This window comes from Pangasianodon hypophthalmus, chromosome 7 (assembly GCF_027358585.1).
Source record: "Pangasianodon hypophthalmus isolate fPanHyp1 chromosome 7, fPanHyp1.pri, whole genome shotgun sequence".
Taxonomy (NCBI): Eukaryota; Metazoa; Chordata; class Actinopteri; order Siluriformes; family Pangasiidae; genus Pangasianodon; species Pangasianodon hypophthalmus.
The window spans coordinates 17,970,090-17,987,597 of NC_069716.1; the positions used below are offsets into that span (position 1 = coordinate 17,970,090).

Here is a 17,508-nt window from a genome sequence, read left to right on the forward strand (position 1 = left end):
ATTCTTTGTGGGATTACATGATACAGTAGATGCAAATTCCTCAGAATGAGAACTCTGCTCATTATCCATTCACCACAGCTGACTGGATGGCATAACTGCAAAACGAGTGCAAATTCATCTAAAAATTAAAGCACAAAATTTGGCATGAAAACCTTCTTGAAAGGCTAAAACATATCAAAAGCTAAAAGCTTCCTTTTGCAATAAATCCTGTAGTCATGTACATATAGGGGTGTTACAGTTTAAATTTTTCATTTTTCATTGTATGATAGTACTAGCACTATTTCACAATATCATGGTATTAATCGACCTTTTAAAAACACACAAGCAGAGAGTAAAATTTAAAGTAAAAATGCATTATGAAGTCTTTGTACAAAAGTATATTTACATATCTTTGCATATCTATCAAAAACAAAAGAAAAAAAAAAGATCAAATCCCTTAATTGTTTTTAAAAAATAAAAGATATTTTTGAGAACAGACAGACGGCCCGTCTTCCGTTTATATGCAGCACCATTTCTTCTGTCATAATTAAATGATTAGTTCTTTTTGTCTTAATTTATGGGTTTGTGTTAGCTCACTTTCTTTATTTTTTATATTCTTTAATTAATGCCAATAATAAAAGCAACAATTGTCACCAAATTTTCTATATAAATTTTTTATATAAAAGTGCAGTAATCCATGCAAATTATATGATTTGAAGTCAATCAAGTTAGGTTTACACTAGTTTACTAGTTTACATTAGTCTACTAATGCATAAATTTACGCACACTCAGGAGCACGAGTAGAATATGAACGTTTTTCTGAATTTACAGGATTTTCATGAATACAAAACTTCTTGTGTAAATACTCATACAAACAATTAACAAAAAAAATCTGTTTGTATCCAGCTTTATAAATGAGGCCCAATATCAGTGTCATTGTCAGTATTGGTTGTGGCAGCAGAGCTAGCAATGTAAAGTTTTTACAACAGTAGTACAACAGGCAAAGGGTTTTCAGTGCAGTCCACGTTCCCTGCATTTTAATCTGTATTTTGAAAAAGTCAACAGTCATGACTCTACGATTAATCATGAAACCGTGATACTGTAACAACTCTGGTCATGAAAGATGCATAAAAACACTTAGTTGTGGGATTTAGTCTTGAGTGATGTCAAGACGGACGCCTGTGGTGCCTGTGGTGCCTGTGTTCCATCCCAGACACCTTGACCAAAAACAAGCCCAAAATGACAAATAATCAGGAACAAACCTAGCCATGGTGTGAAGTCTCTGACTCAGCTCTCTAGACTGCTGCACTGAATAACCTCCAAACATCTACTTCACTAATCAGACCAGCTCAAAAACACCTATTACTTGAGTCATCTAATTTAATAATGGCAAAATTAACAACCCACAACGACAGCCATAGCTCCTAGCACATCAGCACATTCAAGCAGCAAAAAAAGGTATTTTGTCTGAGCTCACTTTATTCCCTGCATGTGGGCCTGCGTATACCATATAATTCTAAATCTGAATTTGAACTGAATTTGAATAATAGATCAATCAGCATACAAAGCCTGTTATCACAAACTGCAGAGCTTAAGAATAAACAATTTCGTGTTGGTCCTCTATGGCACTGTAAAATTACAGCCTTGCTGACATGTTGCCGGCTATGGGAAACTATTTTGTTACACCGGTGATGGATATGCTTTTGAGGTTAGCGCTCTGAATTATCACACTGATATGTTTTGGCTGACGGCTTTGCACTGGTCTCACTTTAATGATAACATATATTTTGGCTTGTGGTGTAGGTTTGCAGCAGGCAAAGACAGCACTTTTTTTTTCTGTTTACACATTTTGGCTCCAGTACAGAACGCTTTCACTGAACAGCATAATGCAGTCTTCAATTAGTCAACACACTGACTATGACACGGTAGAGACTGATACAGAATATACTGTTTTCACTTCTTTCTGAACATACAGTGTGTCAAATGAACACCTTTTCACAAAGCCTGATGATATTGATTTGCTGTTCTGAACCTTATTCTCATTTATAATTTTAAGCTAAATGTTAAATATTTGTGGTGGCCTGCAAAAATCTGAATTCTGGAACACAGCCAAAAATGACCAAAAAAAAAAAAAAAATCAGGTTTTCAAAAACTAAAATTTTCTGCCAATAAATACTTTGACACCTCAACTTTAAGCCAATATAAATTTATATTACAGTTTAACAAACAAACCTTGCTAAAAGTGATTGTAAATTAGGCTATAAATTTAGAAGTAGGTGGGATAGAATGGAATATTTATTAATATGTGCAGATTTGACCTTGTGAAAGGTGCCAGGCCACCACACACGAGCTTATTATAATTTTATACTTTAATACTGTATTTAATAATTTAGTTTAATAAAATAGCTGTTTGTACCAGAAATGGGGCAAATACAATTATATTAAAAATGTAACACTGAAAATTTCTCCTGATTCATAATCCATTATAAAATAACTAATGTTACTGCTTGTGTCTTGTTTCTTCTAACATTGTTAACGTGCCAATAAAACAACAAATATGATTTATGTAATACATTATACTTCAGCACTCTTATTAAACCAAACGTATTGTACATGTACATGTAAAAATATTCCATTTTCTCCACTTTTTCTTTGCTGCACTTTCTGTTTGCAAGTTATCTAGCATCAGGAGCACAGGTAAAGGCTTGTGCATTAATTTTAGCAGGGAGGACACAGAGATTTATCTTAAGAAGAATTAGCTGTCCAGACTGCACACACAAAAAAAAAACACTAAGGCAACTAATGCCTAATTGCATCCTACTGGGACAAACTGCTCACATGCCTTTCAAGAGGGAAAAATAAAGGGTGGTAGGTGTCTTTCCAGCACAGAAGGACTACAAGATGGGGTTAGGTGCTAGCGTGCTCATCTGCTGTTATTCTTACATATGATATTAATTACCCTACTTCCCTCTGGCTTAGACCACAAGAACAAATGTGAAATTGTGTCACAGCATTGGTGGTGAGCAGAGGTAGAACACAGAAGCATTGTGTGGCCTTCGATTGAGATTTTAATGAGTGAATCCTCTCCCGGGCAGGGGTCATTAATCACACCCAATATGTAGGTGCAGTCGATGGGGCTGAGTCTGGCCATGGCACTCCTTCAGCTGGAACAAGGAAGCCATTTTGAGTCCAAACAAAGAGCAGTGCCAAGCCATAACCAGCCCACAATGTGCTGCTCTACAGTGTGATTAGGCTTCATCTATCTCACTCATTCTGCCTTTCTCTCTCTTTGGATCACTCTTTTCCCCTCTCTGTCTCCTTCTAACTGCTGACAGCTCTCAAATGAATCTGCTTTGTGTCACATATTGTTCAACTAGACATTAGGATATTCAGCAAATACATCCAGTCTGGATCATATTATAAACATATCAGAGTCATTATCAAAGTGATATGGCCTGAGCAGAACATGTAAAACTAAACCGTGTGTAAATTGAGGTGCTTTTGCAACTATTTGTCTGTCTGCTGAGTCTGAATCATTGACACTTTTGGTTCGGTGCTTTTTGTTTTTTTACACTGCACATTATTAAACAAACCAAAAAGCAAAAAGGAAAAAAAAAACACTGACTGTAGGGTGTGTGGAGCTGAATGTCCTCATTAATCTCTTTCATTCATTAGCCAGAAATACACTGATGGAAAAAGGTGAACAAACCTTTCCCAAGTGCATGCAAGTTGATTAGTTTTTTGGATATGCCATAGTCCTTAGTAAAACAGACATAAGAGTGCTCAACACATACTAGATAATTATATAAATAATAATCATTAAAGCATTAAACCCTTTTGTGTATGCATTGTGTATGCTTGTTTTCTCTTTTTGTTCATCTGTTCAAATATCCATAACGCATCGCATTTCTACACTGCTAGAGCTCTGTGCTTTGGCTCAATTTGTGCCAGTTATTTTGCTCTGAACCCGAGTGCAATTGTGGTGTTTTTGGTCTGCTTAAATGAACCAGACTAAGGGGAAAAACACATCAGGGTTCGATTCAAATGATATATATCTGGCTCAGTTTTTCTATAGTTCCTATTCATGTGACAACTCAATATGTAGGAAGAAGAGGCTCATTTGACATTGCCTGGTTGTTTTACTCACCCCTCTTCTTTTCCTTACAGACTTGTAAAAAAAAAAGTGCAGCAAAAGTTACTGTTTTTAGACTAATCTCAAAATCCACATTCATCCCGAGCTATGAACTCCCTAATCTGCCTGAAAAGAAAGGGATTTGAGGCAGTCAAATGTTCCATGCTGACACGCTGATGATCTGAAAGCAGCTGTCACGGAATGACACTGTGCAAGGACCATGATGCAACTACACACAGTAATTAAAAGAGCAGCCACTACTGCAGAAAACAGACAAAGATCAAATCAGTCCCATAGGAACAGGCTTCTGACACCTCTAGAGATTACACAGAGACTAAACCAGACCTGCATCTCGATGCCTAGACAGAGACGACTGCATGAGGCAGAAGGAGATTGGTTTTTGTTGTTTTAAATAGGGTTAAAAATAGTATTGCTCAAGCTCTTCCTGACATAACAGAGCCAACAGTGTTTTCTCGCCTTTAAACTTCAGCGTGAGAGCACGTGTTGAGGCTGGGTGGGAACGTTCATGAGTCGAGAGAGGATAACGAGGCTGGCGCCTGCAACAATGGAGCAGATGAAGGTGTACAGGGTCGCACTTAAACACAGACACGATCACAGCCCTATACTCTGAGTGCAACCTTGAAAAAAAGTCGAAAAGGTGCAGGGATTTCAGCACTGATGGGATTAAGGAGAAGAGAAGGTGTTACAACCTCCAGGTGGTAGCAGCAGTGCAAAAATTCAGACGAATCAGCATGGAACACTGTATTATTAAAACAATACAGCACTGACAGGCTCATAGCTTCCACCCGGGGGAAAAGGGTAAAGATAAATAAATCAGTGTCACTGCTTGACATTCTTCCCATCTGCTAGGTGAATTATTCAAATTTGCAATAAATGCTAGCACAGAAAGTGGTGATGCCGAGTAATTAGCTCTCAGACAGAAGTGACGCATGACAGCTCGTTTTTCCTAGCTGATGTTTTTTTGACTTTTGTTAAAACATCAGGACCACATAGCCCATTACAGTGCTATTGCTGCAGTATTTAAACCCCTGTCCCCCCTGGGGGTAAATGACAACTGTGATCAGGTTCTGTGACCCCTCTACGCTGATTAAATGCCAACCCCAAAAAATGTCAGTACCAGTGCCAAGAGAAAGTCAGCTCATATCTAACCTTCATCAGGTGAAAAGGACATAGCTCTCTGTCATCCTAACTTGATAAAAAACGAAATTAGATTGTATACAGGCATCAAGTGACAAAAGTTGTAACATAAATGAATCTTGCCTCAAAATCAGAAATCCAATAAAAATTCATTATAATTAAATTAATCCCAAAAGTGATTAGTTCTTTAAAAGAGTGGTCTTCTACTGCTTAAATTGGCTCATGCAGACATTAATAAGTGTCTCATGGGCACTGGAAGAAATGGAGCAGGTCATTTGGTCAACAGGTGATCTTTTTTCAGTATGCATTGCCAAAAAGCGTATTGGTCCTGTGAGACTAAGCTGCATTGCACTCATGACATCAGTACCAGGAACCGAGGGGAAAAAAAAAGAAGAAAAAAAAAAAAACAGTCTGGAACAGCCTGCGACTGAAGTAATGTCTCAGTGAGAGCAAAGAGTTATCGTTAAAAACTAAATCTTATCTGTAACATAAAAGTCATCACAGTATAAATACAGTAAATATCCAATTGGATATGCAGTTGTACACAGTATGTATTTAACAATAAACATGCTCTCTTCCATATATGAAGGGTTCTCAAATTGTTTTGCAGCCAGGGATAACTTTAACTGTAAAACAAATTCCACAGTCCCCTCAGCAAAGATTAATTTCATGAACATATAATCAAGCTATGTAAATATTAGGCTCGCTATGTACAGTACATGTGTTAAATGTGTATAACAATATTTGGGAAAAATAAAAAAAAACACAGAGCCCCTGGCTATGGTTTATGGCCCCCTGTGATTCTCCGGACCCAACTTTGAGAACCTCTTTCATAAACAATACTTCTCATTTCAGCAGTACTGTCTTACAGGCCTACATTCACATCTACACTCCAGGGTGTACGAGAGGCTGTTGTTTGGACGCATTCTAATAAAGGAAGCAAAGAGTAACATTTTGTTGGGGATGTTGCAGGTTGGCGTTGTTTCTGAAGGGCACTCCACTCTCCCCAGCTGTGCTACACATATAATGGGAGTCAAATACAATACCTAATTACGCTGCGTATAAAAGCCAGTCATGCAGGCTAAAGAGCATGCTCTATAGACCTGCACATTAATACATTCATTCACTCCTATCGTCTATCAATCTCTCTCTCTCTCTCTGTCTCTCTCTCTTTCTCTCTCTCTCTGCGAGGTGCCACTGGACCAAGGCCGCTCCAGGCACCAATAGAAATTCAGTTCCAGCTCTAATGATATAGTTCACTGGTCGAATTAAGCATGGTAGATTTGGTATCATTAAAACAAGCATCTTCGGCAAGGAACGGAATCAGGATTAAATGAAGGGTAAGTGAGAGCGATTCCCTATCCATCTGTGAAGAATGGGAAAGAACTGCAGGCCTTCCCGAAATCAGACCACATTAGTTCACACTCCAATAAAACAAGATCTAAGATAACGAAGAGAGCCACAGACAAAATATATAAGATACAAGATTGCCTAATTTAGAATTTAACAAAGGCAATCTGTTTATTCTTTCCGTGGTACAGAGGTCCATGTGCATTGTTTTAAATTATATTTCTATAAAAATCTGTATTATATTTTGGTTTTCTTTGTAGTGTCTTGGTACACTCTAAAATGGGAGATTAATTCATTTTTCATCAAATTATTTTTAAAAATAAAACATTCACTCATTTTTAATAGTTTTTTTCTTGTTTCACCAAGTCTAGAAATCAAATATTCATTTAACTATTAAACTATTTAACTATGAATATTTAAATGTTATATTTTAATATAACATTTAAATATTCATATAACTATATGAAAATAATGCCCACTGCAGTACATTTCAATGTGAACAGTTGACCTTGAAGTACAAGTATATTCTACAGGCTGTAAACTGGAACCTTATTCTGTTTTTTCAAAAATTAAGATAAAAATGGGATTGATATATACGTACAAATATATTTTGTGTGATTATAATGTCTTTAATTTGCTGCACCTGGAAAATCCTGCTGCTTTTTTCAGCCTTCATTAATTGTCAGTTATCAGGCGTCCTCCTTTAGCGTCACCCTCTCGCTATTTTTAAAAAGCATGTAGTGTTCCACATTAGCATCAGGCACTAATGGCAATCTGTAATTTACCCTTCTCTCTACAACTCAATAATTGCAGATACGCATTTGGGTCATTCAAGATTGTTCATTAATTTTAATTTTTTACTAAAATGAGTCTGAAATAATGAAAACAAATAAGAGAGCTATTTATACTATTTATTGTTTTAAATCCAAAACTGTTTTAAACATCTTCATGAATGCAACATACATGGGCTCACAAAATGAGCAATACAGGCCATTCCTAGAAATTTCTATGGACCACACATGATGTCCTATTTTTCTGTCCGGCTCTAAGCACAGCAAGAGATGATGACAATGGAAGTTTAACCTTGACTGGGACCTTGAGAGAGGCCTGACTGCTTGAGTGTGAAAGCATTTGACCCCTAGCTATTAGAAGGAGGTGGACACTACAGGGACCTCCACTGTCCCAGATCAGTGTAATCTAGTCCTATAGAGGAAAACAAATGTGCATACTTCTTTTGGACACTGCAGCATCCAGATGATACATTAGAGAATATTACAGCCCACAAGTCCAACAAAGTCACATCAAAACTTCATAACATGAGTCCCTACTGACGTAAACCAACATCAGAAGTTCTCTGGTAACAATGTGTGCAACTGCTTTAGTGATTTAAAGTGTTTTAAAAGCAGTTGTAGTGTCAGCAGCAGTTATTTTGATCGTGCCAGTGGAGTGCTAGAACAAGTGGCTCTAACAGTAAAAGTACTACTGCAAGTCTGGGCAACACATATTGATGGAAATGGTTGCAAAAATGCCTCTTGCCTCCTTTCCCCTCCACGAAGGGATCCGTTGGATTTTTATGGTCATTGCACACCCACCAGTCACAAGAGTGCATTAGTTTGCCACTAGAGCCTGCAGGCAATAGTGCTTTTTTATTTGTTTATAATGTCAAAGCATTCCACAAATGGCTGAGGCTGTGGCGTAAATTGTGCATACTTACATTTAGGCAATTGACAAAGCTCGTTACAACAAAACAGGGCCTCAATTCATTCTGAATGGACAGAAAATCCAATGTCGGGAGAGGTGCAGGAAGGGGGGAGGAGGCCAAAGGAGCGAGGCAGTAAAGGCCGATGCTGCAAAGGTAAATTGAAAAAGAAAATGAGGATTGAATGTTCTGTGCTAGGTTTGTCGCATTACAAATGCAAAACACAGGTAAAAAGAGACTATATATTAGTGCTGAAAGATAGGATGATATTATAATATTATAATAAACGTTAAAATACACTCTTCACAAATACTGTGAATATTGCCAGTACTTTTAATATTAATTTCTATCATTACTCAGCATAATGATAATGATAATACATTGGGCAAATATATGTTTGTATAAAATGCTTCATTTTCCTTATTTAATAAGTTGTTTTTATTTAAATAAAAGTATAATTTTCTGAGGCAGCACCACTGATTTGCTGGTGCTCTGTTGGCAATTCAAGCTGCTTGCCATCATCACAGGTCTGCTTTATTATCGGCACATTTAGTGCTGTTCCTTATATGTGAGGCGGATGGCGCAGGTGTGAAACACAAAGGACACATCACATTCTGTCTTTATGATCTAAGACCCTGCCGTATATTCTATAAAGGGGTTGATGGCTCAAAAACAGTCAACAAAGACTAATGATATGATTAACTCTGTTGCCTTTATGTTTTTTTATGGACAATGTGGTTATCTGGGAGATGAAGCAAGACTAGAGATTGTGTCAGAGTGTAATATCAGCATAATCAGCAGAAGCGCTATGGTCTGAACATGCAAAGCCTAAGATCTCTCCTCTTCTTTCTTAACCATCTGTCATTTTCACTCCGTTTGTTCCAGACGTCACTCACATCTGTTACTATGATCTCTCTCATCTATCTCTCATTATCAGCATATTCCAGTGATATTTAATCTTCTGTGAGTTTCACCAATACTGTGTCTCCCTACACATTACTTTGATGGACTGAAAGCCTTTTTTCTTTGCTGTTCATACTGTATATCAGTGGTAGCCTGGGAAAACCCTTCTGATTCAGAATATATATATTTACAATGGGAAGTGAGTTATCATTCTGATTATCAGCATCATCGATGTCACCTTCTTTCTCATCACCTGAGCTAGAGGTCACTTGCATTTAAACACAACTCATCATCGTCTCTTCACTCCACCGATCTCTGTTCAATCTGCATCTTTTCATTAGGTCTTTTACATATTTTAAAACTTTGCGTGCTATTATCTGTACAGAGTGTGTAAGTGCTCTTCTCTGTTTTGATGTGATGGTGCAGGAGCATCACAAACATTTTGACAGCTGCTATCTGATTACAAACTTCAGTGAATAGAATTATGTATATTTTGCTATGATACTGTATGCAACTATCCTAAAACATAATCAAACGAGTCTCCCGAGTGGCACAACGGTGTATGCCCTACCATCAGGAGTTCCTGCGTTCGAATTCCGTCAATGCCACAGACATCTGCGGCTGGGTGTCAAGAGAGTAAAATTGGCCATCCATTCTGGGTAGGCGAGATCGCATTACTGTCTCTCCCCTGTCAATCAGAGCGACACTAGGTAATTGTGGGCGTCTGTGAGTTCATGTATGCAGAAGCGGGCAGATAGCGCTTTTCTCCGAGTGTGTAGCAGTAGCAGTGAGTGGCAGTTTGAAAAGATGCGGAGGCTTCACATGTCTCTGAGGAAGCACGTGTTTGCTCCACCCTCTGCAGTTGGTAGCTGTCATGTGATGGGGAGATTTAGCTAGTGATTGGCAATTGGCAAGATCAAGTTGGGGGAATAATCAAACCATGAGAAAAACACACTCAACAAGATTTTAGATATCTTTAGACAGACCGATTTTGGCTGTTTTCCAGAATTCAGCCAGAATAGGTTTTCCCAGACACACATATATCAAATACACTGATAAACACAATTATTTAAATATGCTCTGTCCTTTGTGAAGGTTTTACTTTCATAATTACAGACTTGTAATTGACAAGTTGGATAATGTTATGCCAAATGTAAATCTGATGACATTATCTTTATTGTAGATAATGTACTATAAACACTGTATTTTTTAATTGTTTGTCTTTTATAGAACATCAATCTAATTACCTTTTCTAATTTTATCTGGGAACAATGCTGCATACTCACTTGTCTTTGTGTAAATCACTTCACTTCAAGTAAAGCATACAATTAAACACTACCAACAGGAAGCAATACTCATAAGAAAGTGGAGAAAGAACATTTTTTGTTAAGTAATGTCAGCACAGATGAAGAATATAAAATAGGATTTGAGCTAATTATGCTTATATCCTACTCCCAAGCGAATCCGCACCACATTCTTATTAGTGTAAAAAAATGTCCTTGCAAAGTCAGTATCTGGTCTCTTGGGAACTAAGCATATGAAGGGCCAATTGCAATTTTAAGAAATAAAACCTCAAGCATCTCTGAGGTTTTAGGGAGATGACTGATGTAAAGAGAGCTTAAAAAAGGAAAGAGAATAGAAAGGTAGACAAAAGTGTTTGATGGCATCTCCAGAGTGTGCTTACTTAGGGAGCAAGTGTCCTCTAAAAAAATAAGATTTTTTTATTGTAAGTTCAAGTTCACTGTTTATGTCGCGTAACCTCAAATGCAAGTATACATATCATAGTTCTTTCCTTGATAATGAATATTAAATGAATTAAATGAGGACGGTGTTTGGAACTTGCTTTTTGTGCAGAATGTAAAGTTTTCTTCAAATGGTCTTTTGCAAATTTGTTTAGGCCTTGGTTTTAACAACAAAAAGAAACTGTCCCATAGTGAATTTGTTTTGTGGTTTTTGATTTTGTGGTTAGAGGATCCTGTCATCCAGTGTCATCATGAGAACTTCTAGCTCTAGTGTGTGCGTGAGATTCATACTAATCAGAGTTTATGTAAATTAAACAGATCTGTCAAGAACACAACGGTCTCATAAATGACCTCACCTTAAAATGGAAAGTAGAAGAATATTTGCAGGGAATCAAAGTGACAAATATCTAAACAAATAAATGAAGGGAGGGAGGGAGAGGGGAGGAAGGAAGGAATCCTCTTCACTTACGTAATAACAGCTATAAAGAGTCAATCCATCACCAGCATCTATGCACATTAGAACAAGTGCATAAATATACCGTATGTAAAGCTATCATACATGTTATAGCTGGAACTACTGTCCATGCCGTGTTGTTAAATTTATAATATAAAATAAAAGCCTTCTGACCAATCAGATTTGAGACTTCAACTACACTGTGGTATCAACTATTTTATAATGTTCTATCTGCCAGCTAATCTTCATCCAGGATGAAAATAAGATGAACGCAACATAGATGGCCTATATATATATGAGTGTGTGTGTGTGTGTGTGTGTATATACACATATATATCAAGCACAGAACAATGCAAGTAGTCCTACCATATAAGATTTTTAATTGAGTGCTAGACAAGCAAAGTGCACAGAGTAGAAGTGTAAGAGCTAGTGTAAGTGCAGAGATTTTTTTTTTTTTTTTACGTGGTGACAAGTTAGGCGTTAGTTATGTGTGCACAGAAGAGGTGAGTGTTTAGCCATTTTTTTGAAGATAGTGACGGATTCTGCTGTCCAGACTGAGGTTGGAAGTTTATTCCACCACTGAGAGACGTCAGTTTGAAGGTTCGTGATAAAAAGTAAGTCTACAAAACAGGTACAGTATAAGTCTACCGTACTCACTAGTTTTAAAAATCTAGCTACATGCAATGTGCTTAATAAGCTGAACTTTCCAGTGTAGCCGGGACCTGAGGCCAGCTAATAAGACATGTTTGTGTGGAGGTACAGAAAGGTACTGTATTTTCTATTGTACTTTAATATTGGTAATTGTTTTATAGTTAAATTTCATTAAATTAGGAACAATGTCAGGTTTTAAAAAATGAAATATCTTAGGTCTTAGAGAATACATTCAGAAAAATAAAACCTCTTTAAAAGTATTCATGATCATAATTTGGACTAAATAGGCTCAAAATGTCTTTATCTTACGAGATTTTTATTTATTTAGTGAGATTAATAAGAAACAGCCTATACTCTAAAAAATAATATACTGGCTCAAATTAAAAAATTAAGGTAACAATTTGCATGGATCTTTTAAAATTATTTCAACTCAAGCCATTTTTGAGTAAATATTGTGACACTTTTCTAGTTAGCCCAACTCAATTAGTTTAGCACAACCAACATGATTTGAATTGTCCTCTAAAAGCTTAATTAAGTTGAGCCACCTTAATAATATTATATGGTCAAATTAGTTAATTTAAGCTGCTCTATCTTATTTATTTTGATTTCAGTCTACTCAGAAATGTCTGTCAGATTCTGTCAGAATAAAAAAAAACAGCAGTTTCAATTTTATGATAATTTTTTATTGAATCACGCTCTGGTCGAAACACAAAGGCAAACTATTTGTAGATTCAGTGAAATTCAGTGAAAACTGTGATAGACACGTTTAGACACATTTAGACACTAGACAAACATTGCTAAATAAAAAAAGTTCTTACGTACAAACACATTACAAGATCGTTCAAGCATAAGAATAAACAAGATGGTGCGTCTTCAACACGGTTAATCTTCAAAGTACAACACAACAAAATGGTGCTTCTACAAGAGATTCAAACTCAGTGTTTGTGTTTGCAGTGTTTGAACTAATGCTACAAACATTCAATGCCGATTACAGTCATTCGGCTGCCACTGTAAAACAAAACCTAAGAAAACTAAAGACACACAATAGGTAGCGGTCAACTTAACTAAAAATTAGCAAAGGGATGCTGTAGCTAACTTAGAAGATGCTAGCTAGCTAGCTGAAGTCAACTTTCAAATGGTTGATTAGCAAGGGGCAAGCTGTAACGTTACTTTAAAATTTAGTGTCCTGTGACAACGATTTTTTTGCACTGTGTGCCGATATATATTTGATAGCTGTTGCTAGTAAAACAAATCAAAAATAGTTAGGCTCCTCTGCATGTACCTTTGATATGTGCACTCGTGCTCATTCCTTCATTGTTCATTTCTGCTGTTGTTTCTCCTCCTATAGGCTTGGTCTGGCTCTGGCATGTTCAGACAAGGTCCAGCCTTGTTCTCAGCTTTTTAAGTTTGCTCACTAGATTTTAAAGTTTCCCTAACTTAATACTTTTTTGTTGTTAGGTGAAAGCAAGACAGATTTCTTTCTTTTCAGTGTGACAAATTTCGTAAAATAACTTGTCAACTCACTAATACATGCACATGTAACAAATTTAATTTTTTTATGTTGAAATTGTTCTTTATTTTAAGCTTTTCTCACTAGCCACATGGATAATATTTAAGAGTGTAATAGACCCTTATAAAAATAAAGAATATTTGATCTTATCAAATTAATAATGTTCTGTCTGTGTTTGCCCATTGTTAAAAATGTATAGAATAGTCTCAGAAATTTAATAATGTTAATTTTAAGTAACCTTATAGTGTAGACCTTGCTGAGCTGTAAATATAAATTTCAGTACTTTACAGTTATGCTAGCTGGAAGGTCAAGGAGGTCCTATATCTCAAAACGTCTCTTTACCCAGATAGAACTTTATAACACAAAGGTCACAAATTACTGCTGTTCTATTTCAGCAAACTGCTGTAGGTACATTTTATTGTAACTTCTGTGAACCAATCCTCACCATCTGACAAAGATTCAGTCAGTGACGGTGAAACAGCACAAAAGAAAAGACTTTCACAAGGTGTTGCTGAGTGGGCAGGGACTCCTCGTATTGTCAGACAGAATACAACAGTAAAACTATGGCGTAAATATTGAACTGGGCTCACTGAAAAACGAATGGCTCAATCTACCTTTCTACTAAGAAATGCAATTACAAGTGAATAGTGAATAAAATCATGTTGTGGTCTACACATTCCCAAATAAATATGGGTCAATATAAATTTTTGCTGCACTTGGTAATTTGTTCACACTGGGGAAAGATTATCACCTTGCTGCTCATGATGACAAGAACGCACACACACAAACACATACAAACACACACACACACACACCCTAGCTATCCCCTTCATATTTCTGGCTGTCAGGACCCTACGTGTCTTTCAGTCTCTGAGTAAGTGCCTCAGAATCTACCGCGTTCTTTCATTTTTTGTGTCAGCGCAGTACTCAGCCTCATAAATACTGACCATATCAAGCCATCACACTATAGCGCACCTCATATATCACCTAACATGAGTATACCCTTGCCTTTTCATCCTGAGGCAATATGAATAAAGATATTGAAATATTAAACAAAACACTGTAATCTTCATGATGACAAAATGGGAAAAAAAAATGATCTTGTGGTACACAGTATTAAAACCTGATACAGACTACCATCACATTTAGAAGAAATCACATTTAATGATAGAGCACACAATCTTGCCAGATGTTTTGTGAGAGAGTTGATTAGGCTAAGTGTTATATCTAACAGAGTTTAGTACACAGTGTCAAGGAAATGGTACAGCAGATGTATTCAGGCACCAGGTGAATGAAACATGAAGGCATGTGAGAGACAGAAGGAATGCAAAGATAACACAATTCCTCATGGTGTTTTTAGTCCTGTTGTAGTAACAAACTCACAGAGATGAATACCTTCCACACACTTCATTTTAAAAATCAACGTCAACATTAACAATGAAGTGCGCAGTGTGTGTGTGGATTGACAAAAGCTAAATTAAGCATACAGCATGTGGGTTATGAACTCCCCAATGCAGTGCAGCTAAAAGGAAACTTGCAGGATATCTGCAAGTTTGATGTATGGACAAATGCCCAAGTAAGACACTGAGACTTTGCAGAAGCTGTTGTTAAGTGAATGCTAAGTAGCCACTGGTGCAGCAAAGGCAGGCCATACAAGGAGGTGGGAGCTAATGGCAGACATTAGTTTTAAGATCCAGACACTAATGCACCTCGTGTCAGATTAAAGAGAAATTTATCAGCACAGGTAGCTATCAGTAGATGGGGGATATAGAGATCTCCCATTAGACAGTTATTATGGGTGTCCTGCATTGTCTCAGGGTAATATTACCACGTACTTTGTTAGAGATTTAAAAGTATACTGGATAGGGCTTACTCCAAAAAGTTTCACCCTAAATGGAACCCTTGTCCTGTGGTGCCAAGCCAGTGCCAGATTTCCACACTTGTTGCCATGCATAAGCCAGGTTGGTGGAGAGTTAACTCATATCCTGGCCTAGGTGTTCCACCACAATGAGGAAGACCTAGCCCTGATCATGCTGCTTGTGCAGTGGCATATTAGTTAGAACATGCACCACAGAGCCTGGGTGCATTTGAGCTTTCTGTTCAAATCTTCTTTCAAAGATCTGAATAAAATCCTTGCACTGAAGTATAGCGAATTCTGTTGCAGCTGGTGCTGTGCAAGAAAGCACATTGGGTGTCATGGGCTGCGCAGCACTATCCAACCCCACTCAGGGCTTTTTTCAGAACCTGCCAAGGCTAGTTTAGAGCCTGTCAGTAGCACCTGCAAGATTGGACTTACCAACTCATTTTTAGGCTTTGCTGATGCTGTTGTTGAAGATGGTGTTTGTAGAATCTTTGCAGTCTTCCAATAAGTTACAGGGACTGTGACTAATCGTTAGACTATAAGCAGGACTGTTGGAAGACAGTCTCAGAGATGTATGTTCTCAGGTGCTGAATCACTGATTTCAGCAAAGTCATGTCTGCCACCAAGTCATTTAACTACCTAGAAAATTACTCAGATTGGTTTCTCGACTCCTACTGAGCTGTTTAGGCTGTGTTGTTTGGGTCAGTTTCGACTCCAAATCAGGGTCTAAATCTGCCAGCATATCATACTGGCATAGAGATCACTGCACAGTCAGTGCAGAGGCTGTCCAAGCCAAAAGCTGTGTCCTTAAATGATGCATGCAGAGGCATTGAGTACATACCTCATGTCTGTCTTTGAGTCATTGGGCATGGCTTGGTTAATCACTTGGTATATTGTGAAAGAACAACGGGTCAATAACTAGAAGTCTAGCTAACTTAGCAGATTAAACCAAGAACAGCTTGTGGTATGGCACAGGAAAACCATTTAACCACACTACCTGTTTGTCGAGACAGGCCCACAGGGGTCAATGGAGGAAAACCTGACTCCAGTCTTGGTACTGCTAGATGAAGTTAGAGGAATCTAGCTAACTTATCAGTCTCAGTAGTAGAAGTCTGTGGTATGGGTAAACCACTACACCATGCTAGCAGCACATAGTCACCGGCCCACAGGGTGGCTGAACGGTGGTTGGATTTGAAATCATTGACTGAGATTAAGCCAAGGGAGAACCGAACCCAGCAAGCAGAATGCAAGATCAGTGCAACTCACTGAGCAACAACACAAATTTGTAGTTAACTGATGAACGAATGAATGAGTATTGAATGCTATCTATTAAGTCTAGCAATTCTAACAAGAAAATGAAACTCAATGCTAATGGACTCCATAGAGTTTTCACTAAAACACTATAGTGAATTACTAAAAAACATACTCACCATGGCAGAATAAAAAAGAGGAGGCACTGACTAGATTTGGAGGACAGGTTACCTGTAGTTCAGACCATAGTCATATGCTGGTAAGCTAACAGCTCCATATGGAGTGCATGTGGTCCAAATGAAAGGCAAAGATGGCTGTATGATGGTGGAGTTTTTTTGCAAATCTTGCATCATGACTCTGTAGGAAGGTCTTGGCATGCATGTCCATGCAAAAAAGTCAGTATCCAGGTGATTCTCACTAATTTTCCTTAAATCTGTATGAATGCACTTCTCCCAATGTAGGTATGGGTTTCCTCTGGGTTCTCCAGTTTGTTCTACCTCTCGAAAAATATGATAGCAGGTAGATTCTATTTGCTAAAGTGCCCCTAGGTGTGAATGACTGTGTGAATGTGTGTGCATGGTGCTCAATGATGGACTTGCATCCCATTCAGGGTGTATTCCTGCCTTACGCCCAGAGTTGCTGTGATAGACTCTGGATCCACCACCAGGATAAAGTGGATACTGAAGATGAATGAATGAATGAAGGAAGGAAGGAAGGAAGGAAGGAAGGAATGCACTTAACTAGTAACTACAGTACTAAGTAGCTTGCCAGTCAAATTAATTTAGTTACCATTTTGTCCTATTTAACCAAAACATAGG

The 17,508-nt window shown here is 37.5% G+C and overlaps 1 protein-coding gene across 4 annotated transcripts in view; it reads right to left on the reverse strand.

The window, feature by feature from the left end:
• tenm2a (teneurin transmembrane protein 2a) overlaps positions 1–17,508 on the reverse strand; it is a 275,007-nt gene that overhangs the window by 215,064 nt on the left and 42,435 nt on the right. Inside the window, exon 2 of one of the 4 annotated variants that reach the window (XM_034306222.2) lies at positions 8,334–8,466. The exons of the other annotated variants lie outside the window; for them this stretch is intronic. The gene's annotated coding sequence lies outside the window, so the exon portion shown is untranslated. The remainder of the gene's footprint in view (positions 1–8,333; positions 8,467–17,508) is intronic. 4 annotated transcript variants of the gene reach the window in all.